The sequence below is a fragment of the Eumetopias jubatus genome, unplaced genomic scaffold, assembly GCF_037043125.1.
Source record: "Eumetopias jubatus isolate StellerSeaLion01/CBP00866 unplaced genomic scaffold, mEumJub1_p1.0 scaffold_4, whole genome shotgun sequence".
NCBI lineage: Eukaryota > Metazoa > Chordata > Mammalia > Carnivora > Otariidae > Eumetopias > Eumetopias jubatus.
Window position 1 is genome coordinate 158,657,783 of NW_028274810.1, and position 13,678 is coordinate 158,671,460.

Sequence of the window (13,678 nt, forward strand, 5' to 3'; positions counted from 1 at the left end):
AAGGAGTTAAATAAAAAGCCAAAATTTGGGAAAAGAAAACAAATACATAAAATCTGTGATCATTTTGTTTAAATCTGAGTTTCATAAGAAACTCTTTTCCTTCATAAGCAGGAAAAGAAAATGTAGAAAACACAACACAGTAGAATATGGAAATAGCCACATGGAAATTATTAAAATCTAAATAATTTAAACATTATTAGAGAATATAAAATGTCAGTGGCAAGTCTTGTCATTAGATATTAAGTTTAAAAATGAGTATAAACTGGGGCGCCTGGGTGGCTCAGTCATTAAGCATCTGCCTTCAGCTCAGGTCATGATCCCAGAGTCCTGGGATCGAGCCCCGCATCGGGCTCCCTGCTCAGCGGGAAGCCTGCTTCTCCCTCTCCCACTCCCCCTGCTTGTGTTCCCTCTCTCACTGTCTTTCTCTCTCAAATAAATAAATAAATAAAATCTTTAAAAAAAAAGAATATAAACTTAGATATTAAACCTCACTATACACCATTCATTGTATAAATCACAGATTTAAGATGAAATTTGGAGATATTACTTTACTAAGGAAAAGTATAGAACATAGAATTCTCCCTAGCTGGTGTCTGATTCATCTGATTAACTATCTAAAATTTTAGGGGAAGGTCTGTTGTTACCAGGCTGTTTAAATCTTGGAATAAGGACTGAGCCTCAATCACTGCTAACCTATTGATTCTGATTAATCCCGTAGTGATTAAAATGCATTAAATGATCTTTAATGTACTAAGTGAGTTCTTGAATTTCTAATGCAAATTGAAATTCAAAAACTTCTTAAACAGAATGATATATGAACTTCATTTCAGAAAGTCTGAAAAGGGTTTTAATATTTTCTACTCTAAATTTCTTGGTGAGCATCAATCTGTGGGTTGTAATACTAAGTTTCAAGAGACTAAATGTTAAAAATAAAAATTCACCCATTCCAATTCTAAAACAAATACAAGAGGTCAAGCAAAATAAATAAAAATATTGCTATTTTAAATTTATTTTATAAAAGGCTTTGTCATTTATATGTATACTTAAAAGGTATTCAAATAGTAAAATTAAGAGTTTGCATTTATTAAGATTTTTTTTAGGCTTACAACAAAATTGACAGGAAGGTAGAGGCTTCCCATACATTCCTTGCTCCTAAACATGCATAGCCTTTCCTATTATCAACATCCCTTATCAGAGTGATATATTAGTTATAACTGATGACATACACTGACATGTCCTAATCACCTAAAGTCCATAGTTTACACTGCACTTTACTCTTGTTTTTTTTTACAATCTATGGTTTTGAAAAAATGTATAATGACATGCATCAATCATTATAATAGCATACAGAGTATTTTAACTTCCCTAAAAAATCTCTGTGCTCCACCATTTTATCCCTACTCCCCAACCCTCGGCAAGCACTATATCCATAGTTTTGCTTTCTCCAGAATGTCAGAATTGGATCCCATAGTATGTAGCCTTTTAAGATTGGCTCCTTTCACTTAAGAAAACTTAAGTTTTCTCCATGTTTTTCCACAGTTTGATAGTTCATCTTTTTTCATCACTGAATAATAGGGATGAATTGTCTGGATGTACCACAGCTTATTAATCTATTCACAATTTAAGTACAACATAATTACTTCCAAGTTTTGGCAATTATGAATAAAACTGCTGTAAATATTCTTGTTCAAGTCTTGAGTGGACATAAATTCTCAACTCCTTTGGGTAAATACCAAGGAGAACGATTGCTGGATTGTATGATAAGACTATGTTTAGTTATGTAAGAAACCACCAAACTGTCTTCCAAAGTGGTTGTACCATTTTGCATTCCCACCAGCAGTTAGTGAGAGTTCCTTTGCTTCACATCGTCAGCACCATTTGGTGGTATCAATGTCCTGGATTTTGATCAATTTTATAGGAGTGTAGAAATATCTTGTTTTAATTTGCACTTCCCTGATAATAAATGATGTGGAGCACCTTTTCATTTGCTTATTTGCTATCTTTATATATTCTTTTTTTGTTTGTTTGTTTTGTGAGGTATCTGTTAAGGTTTTTGGCCTCTTTTTTATTTTATTATATTATGTTAATCATCATACATTACGTCATTAGTTTTTGATGTAGTGTTCTGTGATTCATTGTTTGTGTATAACACCCAGCGCTCCATGCAGAACGTGCCCTCTTTAATACCCATCACCAGGCTAACCCATCCCTCCACCCCCCTCCCCTCTAGAACCCTCAGTTTGTTTCTCAGAGTCCACAGTCTCTCATGTTTCGTCTCCCCCTCCGATTTCCCCCACTTCATTTTACCCTTCTTACTATCTTCTTTTTTTTTTTAACATATAATGTATTATTTGTTTCAGAGGTACAGGTCTGTGATTCATCAGTCTTACACAATTCACAGCGCTCACCATAGCACATACCCTCCCCAATGTCCATCACCCAGCCACCCCAACCCTCCCACTCCCCACCACTCCAGCAACCCTCAGTTTGGCCCATTTTTTTAAAATAGGTTTTTTCTTATTTTTGAGTTTTAACAATTCTTTGTATATGTTGGAGAGCAGTCCTTTATTAGATGTATCTGTTGCAAGTATTTTCTCCTAGTCTGGGGCTGGTTTTATCCTTTGGACATCATCTTTCACAGACAGAACTTTTTGATGTTAGTGAAGTCCAGCTTATCCATTATTTCTTTCACAGTTCATGCTTTTGATATTGTATCTAAAGTCTTTTGCCCTTCCCAAGGTCCTCTAGCTTTTCTCCTGTGTTATCCTCTAGGAGTTTTATAGTTTTGCATTCTACCACAAGACTCTTTTCTAGACATTTTCCCATTATTAATATTTAATAATGTACATGAAGGTGTTCATGAACAAAAATGAAATGTTTTTATGAATATGAACACAATATGATGGCTTGTCCTTGTTCACCACCTCACCACATGTATTTGTGAGTATAATTTAGTATTTATATTAGAAGGCATCAATTTTAAAGACATTTACAGAAAATGAATTTATTAATATCTTAAATGTATTTAAACATGAAAAATGGTACGAATATTTGTAAGTCTCATAAGATGCATTCAACATGCATATTTAATTGAGACAAAAAAGCTAATTTAATTGATCATAATTTAAACTTTTTAATTAGGTATTTTCATTGACATCTTCTGTAAAATTACTTCATATGTAATCATGATCATCTTCTGTAAAATCACTTCATATGAACTCAGATCTCCAGAATACCCAGATCTCTAAGTCAAAACTAATTAAAGTTAGCTTATAAAGTAACAATTGAGATTGTTAAGTTAATTGGTTATTTGGGAATTAAATCTTTTACAAAAAAGTTTTCTGAAGTTTTTCTTTGCCTATTTTTGAATATATCATTGATGTTTTTGTAACTTATTATATTAAGAAAGTGACATTTTAATGTGCAATGTTGATATATATAAATAAGCCTAACATGGATTACTTTATAAATGGAATAATTCTCCTTTGCAGAAAAGAGGTGTTTAAAGTAATGAATTATGGTGAATAAATTACTATAATTAGAATTATAATCAACATTAAATGCAGAAACAAACAGAAGCACAGGGAAAGAGCAAAATCCTGTAGGTCCCAGATTTCAGAGACTAATTTAGTAATATTAATAATGTGCAGATGATAACAAAAACTTATTTTTGAAAACATTTCATTTTGAGCTAATTTTCGACTTAAAGAAAAGTTGCATAAATGGTGCATGTAGTTTTCATATATTCCTCATCACCTTCCCCTAATATTTCCAACTTATATGATAAAAATATAATTATCGAGAACAAGAAATTCACATTTGTACAATATGAATAATTAAAATATACACCTCATTTTAATTTCACCATTTTTTCTACTAATGTTATTTTTCTGTTCCAGGATCCAACCAAGGATCTCACATTACATTTCAGTATGATTCCTCCTTAACCTCTTTCAGATCATAGAATGTATTCAGTTTTTCCTTGTCTTTTATGATCCTGACATTTAGCAAGAATACTGACCAATTATTTTTAGAATAACTTCAACTTGGATTTGTTTGATGTTTTCTAATGTTTGGAATGAAGTTATGTGTTTTAGGCACAGAAATGATCCTGTCCCCTTCTCTGTATATCAAAACTTGGAGTTCGTGATCCCATTGTCTTGTTATTGGAGATATTTTATTGATCATTTGGTTAACTTGTTGTCTACTGGGTTACTCAACCATAAAGTTACTCTTCCTTGGTTTTCATATTTAATAAATATCTTGAGACATATATTAGGGCATATGGGTATATTACTTCTTCTCAAAGGTTTGCCCAAACAAAACAATCTGGCTTCTTCATTTACCTGCTCTTAGAGGGTGCCCAGAGTCACAGTGATCCTGTCTGATGATTATGAGCATGTTTCTTATATTGCTTTAAACCTTTTTCAGCTCTAGTGTGTTACATCTTACATCTTTACCTGGGCTGTCCAGGCAGCTAGCTAACTTCACCTTAATGTATGTGAGTAAATTAAATAATTCAAAATATAGGCACAAGTACATTTAGTAATATTTTGGAAGTTTTGTATTTAAAATACATTTAAAGATATTGACTATTTTGATTTTTGTCATGTACACATAAATGCACAAAGTAACTATTAATATACGCTTCAAAAAGTGAGAGATATTGAGGCTTGCTAAAGAAAAATAAAACTAATAAAATCACAGGCATAGGTAGCATTTAATATTGAAATTATATGCGGGGGCGGAGCAAGATGGCGGAGGAGTAGGAGACCTGGATTTCATCTGGTCTCAGGAACTCAGCTGAATAGGGATCAAACCATTCTGAACACCTACGAACTCAACAGATTGAAGAAGAGAATAGCAACAACTCTCTGAACAGAGAAGCGACCAATTACTAGAAGGTAGGACGTGCGGAGAAATGAATCCAAGGCGATATTCGGGAGGATAGACGGCGGGGGAGGGGGCCTCCATCCGCCGCTTCTGGCAAGTGATAGAGCTGCGGAGCACAAAATTGGAACTTTTAGAAGTCAGCTTCACGGAGGGACGTCGCTCCAGTGGCTAAGCGGGAGGTGGAAACCTCGCGGGACAGTGTGGTCTCAGGACCCTCGGGGTCACAGAAAGACCGGGGGTGCCTGAGTGCGGCAGAGCTCCCAGGTATCAGAGCGGGGAAGCCGGCTGCGGAGACGGAGCCGAGGCGCGGGCTCTCAGCTCGGGGTTGCCATAAACTGTGATCCGCGGCCCAGTCGGGCCACTGCTCCTCCAGCAGGGACCCAACAAGCGGCAGAGCCGGGGAGACTCCCCCTCTTCCCCCGGGAGGAGCGGCGCGGAAGCGCACCGCAGGGATCTCCTGGGTTTGGAGACTCCACACGGGGTCGGGTGCCAGAGATAGAAACCCTCGGTCACAGGCCAGGTGAGCACGGAGTGCAGCCGGAGACCGGGGAGACGGGAGTGATTGACTGCTTTTCTCTGGGGGCACACTGAGGAGCGGGGCCCCGAGTTCTCAGCTCCTCCGGGCAGAGAGTGGGGGGCCACCATTTTCACCCTGGTCCTCCAAAGCTGTACCGAGAGCTTGCAGGGAACAAAAGCTCCTGAGAGCAAACCCCAGCAGCTTGCTTAGCCCGGACCGACAAGGGCAGGGCAATTCTGCCTCCTGCAAAGACATTTGGAAACCATGGCAACAGGCCCCTCCCCCAGAAGATCAACACGAACAGCCAGCAAGCCAAGACCAAGTTTACCGATCAAGGAGAACAGGAGAACTCCAGCGCTAGGGGAATACTGCACATGGAATTCATGGCTTTTTTACCATGATTCATTAGTTTTTCAAAGTTAATTTTTTTAACTGTTTTTTTTTTGAATTCTTCTTTTTCCCTTTTCCAACCAACATCTTATCAATCCCTTTTTAAAAAAACTTTTTATTTTTCATTTTTAGAGTCATATTTTATCCCTTCATAGTAGTTACCCTTATTTTTGGCATATATATAAGTTCTTCTCTCTTTAAAATTTTGAGATACAGTTTCTTCTAACAGATCAAAATATACCTTAAATCACTAGTGTATGGCTTTGTTCTAGTCTCCTGCCTGATCACAGTCTCTCCCATTTTTTTTCTTTTCTTTTTTCTTTTTTTTTAATTTTCTTCTTTCTTTTTCAAACAACTTCTTATCAATTCCGTTTATAGAACCTTTTATAAGTTTCATCTTTACAGTCATCTTCCATCCCTTCATTGTATCAACCCTTCTTTTGTACATATATAAGTCTTTCTTCCTTTAAAATTGTAGGAGGCACTTTCTTCTAACAGACCAAAATACACCCAAAATCTAGTGTGTGGCACTGATCTATGCACTAGCCTGATCATATTTGATCATATTCTGTTTTTTTTTGTTTTGTTCTGTTTTTGTTTGTTTTTATCTTTTTCTTTTTCTTTTTCTTTTCTTTCTCTTTCTTTTTTCTTCCTTTCCCTTTCTTTTCCCCTGGTTTCAGTTCTTTTCTGATTTGTATAGAGTATATTTGCTGAGGACGATGTTAACCTGTTAGCATTTTGTGCTCTCATTTATCTGTTCTCCTCTGGACAAAATGACAAGACGAAAACTATCAACTCAGCAAAAAGAACAAGAGGTAGTACCGTCTGCCAGGGACCTACTCAATACGGACATTAGCACGATGTCGGACCTAGAGTTCAGAATCATGACTTTAAAGATACTAGCTGGGTTTGAAAAAAGTGTGGAAGTTATTAGAGAAACCCTTTCTGGAGAAATAAAAGAACTAAAATCTAACCAAGTCAAAATCAAAAAGGATATTAATGAGGTGCAATCAAAAATGGGGGCACTAACTGCTAGGATAAATGAGGCAGAAGAGAGAATCAGCGATATAGAAGACCAAATGATGAAAAATAAAGAGGATGAGAAAAAGAGAGAAACAACTACAGGATCACGAGGGCAGAATTCGAGATATAAGCGATACGATAAGATGAAACAACATTAGAATAATTGGGATCTCAGAAGAAGAAGAAAGAGAGAGAGGGGCAGAAGGTATATTGGAGCAAATAATAGCCGAGAACTTCCCTAATGTGGGGAAGGAAACAGGCATCAAAATCCAGGAGGCACAGAGAACCCCTCTCAAAATCAATAAAAATAGGTCAACACCCCAACATTTAATAGTAAAACTTACGAGTCTCAGAGACAAAGAGAAAATCCTGAAAGCAGCTCGGGAGAAGAGATATGTAACCTAAAATGGTAGAAACATTAGATTGGCAACAGACCTATCCACAGAGACCTGGCAGGCCAGAAAGGACTGGCATGATATCTTTAGAGCACTAAACGAGAAAAATATGCAGCCAAGAATACTATATCCAGCAAGGCTGTCATTGAAAATAGAAGGAGAGATATAAAGCTTCCAGGACAAACAAAAACTAAAGGAATTTGCAAACACAACACCAGCCCTACAAGAAATATTGAAAGGGGTCCTCTAAGCAAAGAGAGAGCCTAAAAGCAGCATAGATCAGGAAGGAATACACACAATATACAGTCACAGTCACCTTATAGGCAATACAATGGCACTAAATTCCTATCTTTCAATAGTTACCCTGAATTTAAATGGGCTAAATGCCCCAATCAAAAGACACAGGCTATCAGATTGGATTAAAAAACAAGACACATCCATATGCTGTCTGCAAGAGACTCATTTTAGACCCAAAGACACCCCAAGATTGAAAGTGAAGGGATGGAAAACCATTTACCATGCTAATGGACACCAAAAGAAAGTTGGGGTGGCAATCCTTCTATCAGACAAATTAGATTTTAAAACAAAGACTGTAATAAGAGGTGAAGAAGGACACTATATCTTACTTAAAGGGTCTATCCAACAAGAAGATCTAACAATTGTAAATATCTATGCCCCTAACATGGGAGCAGCCACTTTTATAAGGCAATTAATAACAAAAGCAAAGAAACACATTGACAACAATACAATAATAGTGGGGGACTTTAACACCCCCCTCACTGAAATGGACCAATCATCTAAGCAAAAGATCAACAAGGAAATAAATACTTTAAATGAAACACTGGACCAAATGGACTTCACAGACATATTCAGAACATTCCATCCCAAAGCAATGGAATACATAATCTTCTCTAGTCCCCATGGAACATTCTCCAGAATTGATCACGTCCTAGGTCACAAATCAGGTCTCAATCGGTACCAAAAGATTGGGATTATTCCCCGCATATTTTCAGACCACAGTGCTTTGAAACTAGAACTCAATCAAGAGGAAAGTTGGAAAGAACTCAAATACATGGAAGCTAAAGAGCATCCTACTAAAGAATGAATGGGTCAACCAGGAAATTAAAGAGGAATTAAAAAAATTCATGGAAACCAATGAAAATGAAAACACAACTCTTCAAAATCTTTGGGATACAGCAAAGGCAGTCCTGAGAGGAAAGTATATAGCAATACAAGCCTTTCTCAAGAAACAAGAAAGGTCTCAAATACACAACCTAACCCTACACCTAAAGGAGCTAGAGAAAGAACAGCAAATAAAGCCTAACCCCAGCAGGAGAAGAGAAATAATAAAGATCAGAGCAGAAATCAATGAACTAGAAACCAAAAGAACAGTAGAACAGATCAATGAAACTAGGAGCTGGTTCTTGGAAAGAATTAACAAGATTGAGAAACCCCTGGCCAGACTGATCAAAAAGAAAAGAGAAATGACCCAAATCAACAAAATCATGAATGAAAGAGGAGAGATCACAACCAACACCAAAGAAATACAAACAATTATAAGAACATATTATGAGCAACTCTATGCCAGCAAATTAGATAACCTGGAAGAAATGGGTGCATTCCTAGAGATGTATCAACTACCAAAACTGAACCAGGAAGAAATAGAAAACCTGAACAGACCTATAACCACTAAGGAAATTGAAGCAGTCATCAAAAATCTCCCAACAAACAAAAGCCCAGGGCCAGATGGCTTCCCAGGGGAATTCTATCAGACATTTCAAGAAGAATTAATACCTATTCTCCTGAAACTGTTCCAAAAAATAGAAATGGAAGGAAAACTTCCAAACTCATTTTATGAGGCCACCATTACCTTGATCCCAAAACCAGACAAAGACCCCATCAAAAAGGAGAATTACAGACCAATATCCTTGATGAACATGGATGCAAAAATTCTCACCAAAATACTAGCTAAAATGATCCAACGGTACATTAAAAGAATTGTACACCATGATTAAGTGGGATTTATCCCTGGGCTGCAAGGTTGGTTCAACATCCTCAAATCAATCAATGTGATACAATACATTAACAAAAGAAAGAACAAGAGTCATATGATCCTCTCAATAGATGCAGAAAAAGCATTTGACAAAGTACAGCATCCTTTCTTGATCAAAACTCTTCAGAGTGTAGGGATAGGGGGTACATACCTCAATATCATAAAAGCCATCTATGAAAAACCTACAGTGAATATTATTCTCAATGGGGAAAATCTGAGAGCTTTTCCCCTAAGGTCAGGAACGCGGCAGGGATGTCCACTATCACCACTGCTATTCAACATAGTATTAGAAGTCCTAGCCACAGCAATCAGACAACAAAAAGAAATCAAAGGCATCCAAATCGGCAAAGAGGAAGTCAAACTCTCACTCTTTGCAGATGATATGATACTGTATGTGGAAAACTCAAAAGACTCCACCCCAAAACTGCTAGAACTCATACAGGAATTCAGTAAAGTAGCAGGATAGAAAATCAATGCACAGAAATCAGTGGCATTCCTATACACCAACAACAAGACAGAAGAGAGACAAATCAAGGAGTCGATCCCATTTACAATTGCACCCAAAACCATAAGATACCTAGGACTAAATTTAACCAAAGAGGCAAAGGATCTGTACTCAGAAAACTATAAAATGCTCATGAAAGAAATTGAGGAAGACACAAAGAAATGGGAAAACGTTCCATGCTCATGGATTCAGAGAACCAACATTGTGAAGATGTCAATGCTACCTAGAGCAATCTACACATTCAGTGCAATCCCCATCAAAATACCATCCACCTTTTTCAAAGAAATGGAACAAATAATCCTAAAATTTATATGGAACCAGAAGAGACCCCGAATAGCCAGAAGAATGTTGAAAAAGAAAAGCAAAGCTGGAGGCATCACAATACCAGACTTCCAGCTCTATTACAAAGCTGTCATCATCCAGACACTATGGTACTGGCACAAAAACAGACACATAGATCAATGGAACAGAATCGAGAGCCCAGAAATGGACCCTCAACTCTATGGTCAACTAATCTTTGACAAAGCAGGAAAGAATGTCCAATGGAATAAAGACAGTCTCTTCAACAAATGGTGTTGGGAAAATTGAACAGCCACATGCAGAAGAATGAAAGTGGACCATTTCCTTACACCACACACAAAAATAGACTCAAAATGGTTGAAAGACCTAAACGTGAGACAGGAGTCCATCAACATCCTAAAGGAGAACACAGGTAGCAACCTCTTTGACCTCAGCTGCAGCAACTTCTTCCTAGAAACATCACCAAAGGCAAGGGAAGCAAGGGCAAAAATGAACTATTGGGATTTCATCAAGATAAAAAGCTTTTGCACAGCAAAAGAAACAGTCCACAAAACCAAAAGACAGCCGACAGAATGGGAGAAAATATTTGCAAATGACATATCAGATAAAGGGCTAGTATCCAAAATCTATAAGGAACTTATCAAACTCAACACCCAAAGAACAAATAATCCAATCAAGAAATGGGCAGAAGACATGAACAGACATTTTTCCAAAGAAGACATCCAAATGGCCAACAGACACATGAAAAAGTGCTCAACATTGCTCAGCATCAGGGAAATCCAAATCAAAACCTCAATGAGATACCACCTCACACCCGTCAGAATGGCTAAAATGAACAAGTCAGGAAACGACAGATGTTGGTGGGGATGTGGAGAAAGGGGAACCCTCCTACACTGTTGGTGGGAATGTAAGCTGGTGCAACCACTCTGGAAAACAGTATGGAGGTTCCTCAAACCATTGAAAATAGAGCTACCATACGATCCAGCAATTGCACTACTGGGTATTTACCACAAAGTTACAAATGTAGGGATCCGAAGGTGTATGTGCACCCCCATGTTTATAGCAGCACTGTCCACAATAGCCAAACTGTGGAAAGCGCCAAGATGTCCATCGACAGATGAATGGATAAAGAAGAAGTGGTATAGATACACAATGGAATATTATGCAGCCATCAAAAGGAATGAGATCTTGTCATTTGCAACGACATGGATGGAACTGGAGGGTGTTATGCTGAGTGAAATAAGTCAATCAGAGAAAGACATGTATCATATGACCTCGCTGATATGAGGAATTTTTAACCTCAGGAAACAAACTGAGGGTTGCTGGAGTGGTGGGGGGTGGGAGGGATGGGGTGGCTGGGTGACAGATATTGGGGAGGGTATGTGCTATGGTGAGTGCTGTGAATTGTGCAAGACTGTTGAATCACAGATCGGTACTTCTGAAACAAATAATGCAATATATGTTAAGAAAAAAAGAAAAAAGAAGAAGATAGCAGGAGGGGAAGAATGAAAGGGAGTAAGTCGGAGGGGGAGACAAACCATGAGAGAGGATGGACTCTGAAAAACAAACTGAGGTTTCTAGAGGGGAGGGGGTTGGTGGGATGGGTTAGCCTGGTGATGGGTATTAAAGAGGGCACATTCTGCGTGGAGCACTGGAACAATGAATCATGGAACACTACATTAAAAACTAACGATGTATGGTGATTAACATAACAATTAAAAATTTAAAAAATATTGAAATTATATGCAAATTAATTCATCTGGTTGATGTGATTGTGATTTTTCCTGATAATTCAATGTTTTAATTTTCTACCTTACAAATTTAAATGGATAGGAAGATAATGTGTTGCCCTATTTGGTTACTTCATTATAGGATGAATGGCTTGGGCAGGTACAGAGTTATGTCAGTGGGTGAAAGTTCAGCAGGTGGACCCATGTCTTCAAGGTTCTTTGTGCAAAGGTGCTGCAGATGAGCATTGTGCTTTTGTGGTTAAGGGCAGCTGTGCTACAGACAGCTCAAAGCTTCACAGGCAACTCCAGGCTGGAGGTTCTATCTCACTATCACCTTTTCCCCCTTCTATCTGATCTCTGATGCTCACTGTCAACCATCACTTGAAATCTTTTCCACAAAGTATTCAGTATTTCCATCACTTTCTTACATGTATTTTCTTTTTGTGTCTTCTAGAAAATAATCTCTAGGCTTTTTTATTTCTCTAGAGCTACACAGCCTTGATTAAAAAAAAAAAAAAAAGCTATTTAGAGCATTCTCTTCCTTCAGAACCCAAAATGAGATTTTCATTGTTCATAAGGGAACATCTGGAATCTTTGACGTGTTTTGCATTTGTAGATTGTTCAAATCCATGACATTTTAAACTGCATGTTTATGAGATCAGCGTCACCCCAGATGTTTAAGAGTTCTAGAGGATTTGGGACTTTCTTTGTCCTCAGAATTTTTCCTACTCTTGAACTTCGAACATTTTCTGATTTGTTTCTCCCTCACTTAGCTCTTCCTCTTTTTATTCATCTTTTCTGACAATTACTTAATGTAGTGACTTCTAGTCCATTTTTAAAGGAAAATCTAGTATCCACAAATTTATTTCTATTCTCCATTCTCTATATAAAAATTCTTCAATACTTTAATTCTGTATCTTTTTTTTGCTGCTTTTTAGGATATTCACACACTTGTTTGCTAATTATTTTTTTTATATCCAGTGTTGATTGTTTTATCTTTACAGCCTCCAGTATATTTTAATCTATTTTGATTTTTTTCTTTGAAAATCTTATTTATTTTATCCTTCCTGATTATCTTTTTCTGGGCATTTTCATTCCAGTTGCTGTCTTCTTATAGCATTCTGCTCCTTTTTATAAGAAGTAAGTCTTCTTGCATTCTACTGTGGTACCAGACAAGTTCATAACATTTGGGTTTGCCCCCTATGTATAGATATTTTCAACATAATTTTTAGATTGTGTCCCTATGTTTCTACTCCTCTTTTCTTGCCCTGCTGAGTATTTCAGAAAATATAAGTTGCTATATTTGTTACCACTTTTCTTCTAATTATCTTGCAAAAAGCAAACTCCATGTAACTCTTTCTTTGCCAGTGGTCATACTTGTGTGTGTAAACATGTGTAACTGTGTGCACTGTGCTTGGGCCAATGAGGGATGAAATAAGTTTCTTGAATCTATAGTTTCAGGTGGTTGTGAACAGAAATTAGCTTATTTTTAAGTTTCAGGTGCATTTATCCTCCCCCCCCACCCCGTTCTTCTAGCACCCAGCATACATTGCTATTATGATTTATTTTTCTAGTTTTAAATCCCAAATTTTATTTATTCCTATTACATTTTCTACAATAGATGGTGGAAACTTCTATTTTCCTTCCAACTGTAGGGGCCAAGGTTAGGGTGCTCAAGGATGGGCCATTTGAACATTAACATTATTTTGAGTTACAAGTAATCAAAACCCAGAAGATGCAGGAAAAACTCTCTTCCTGGGCCTCAACTGCCTAAATTTACATTGGAAAGTACAGCCTGTAGCAGGAAAAGTGCTATTAACAGAGACTTCCTTTTACCTAAGAAACTCACCTGCATAACAGGGCAACCTTTGT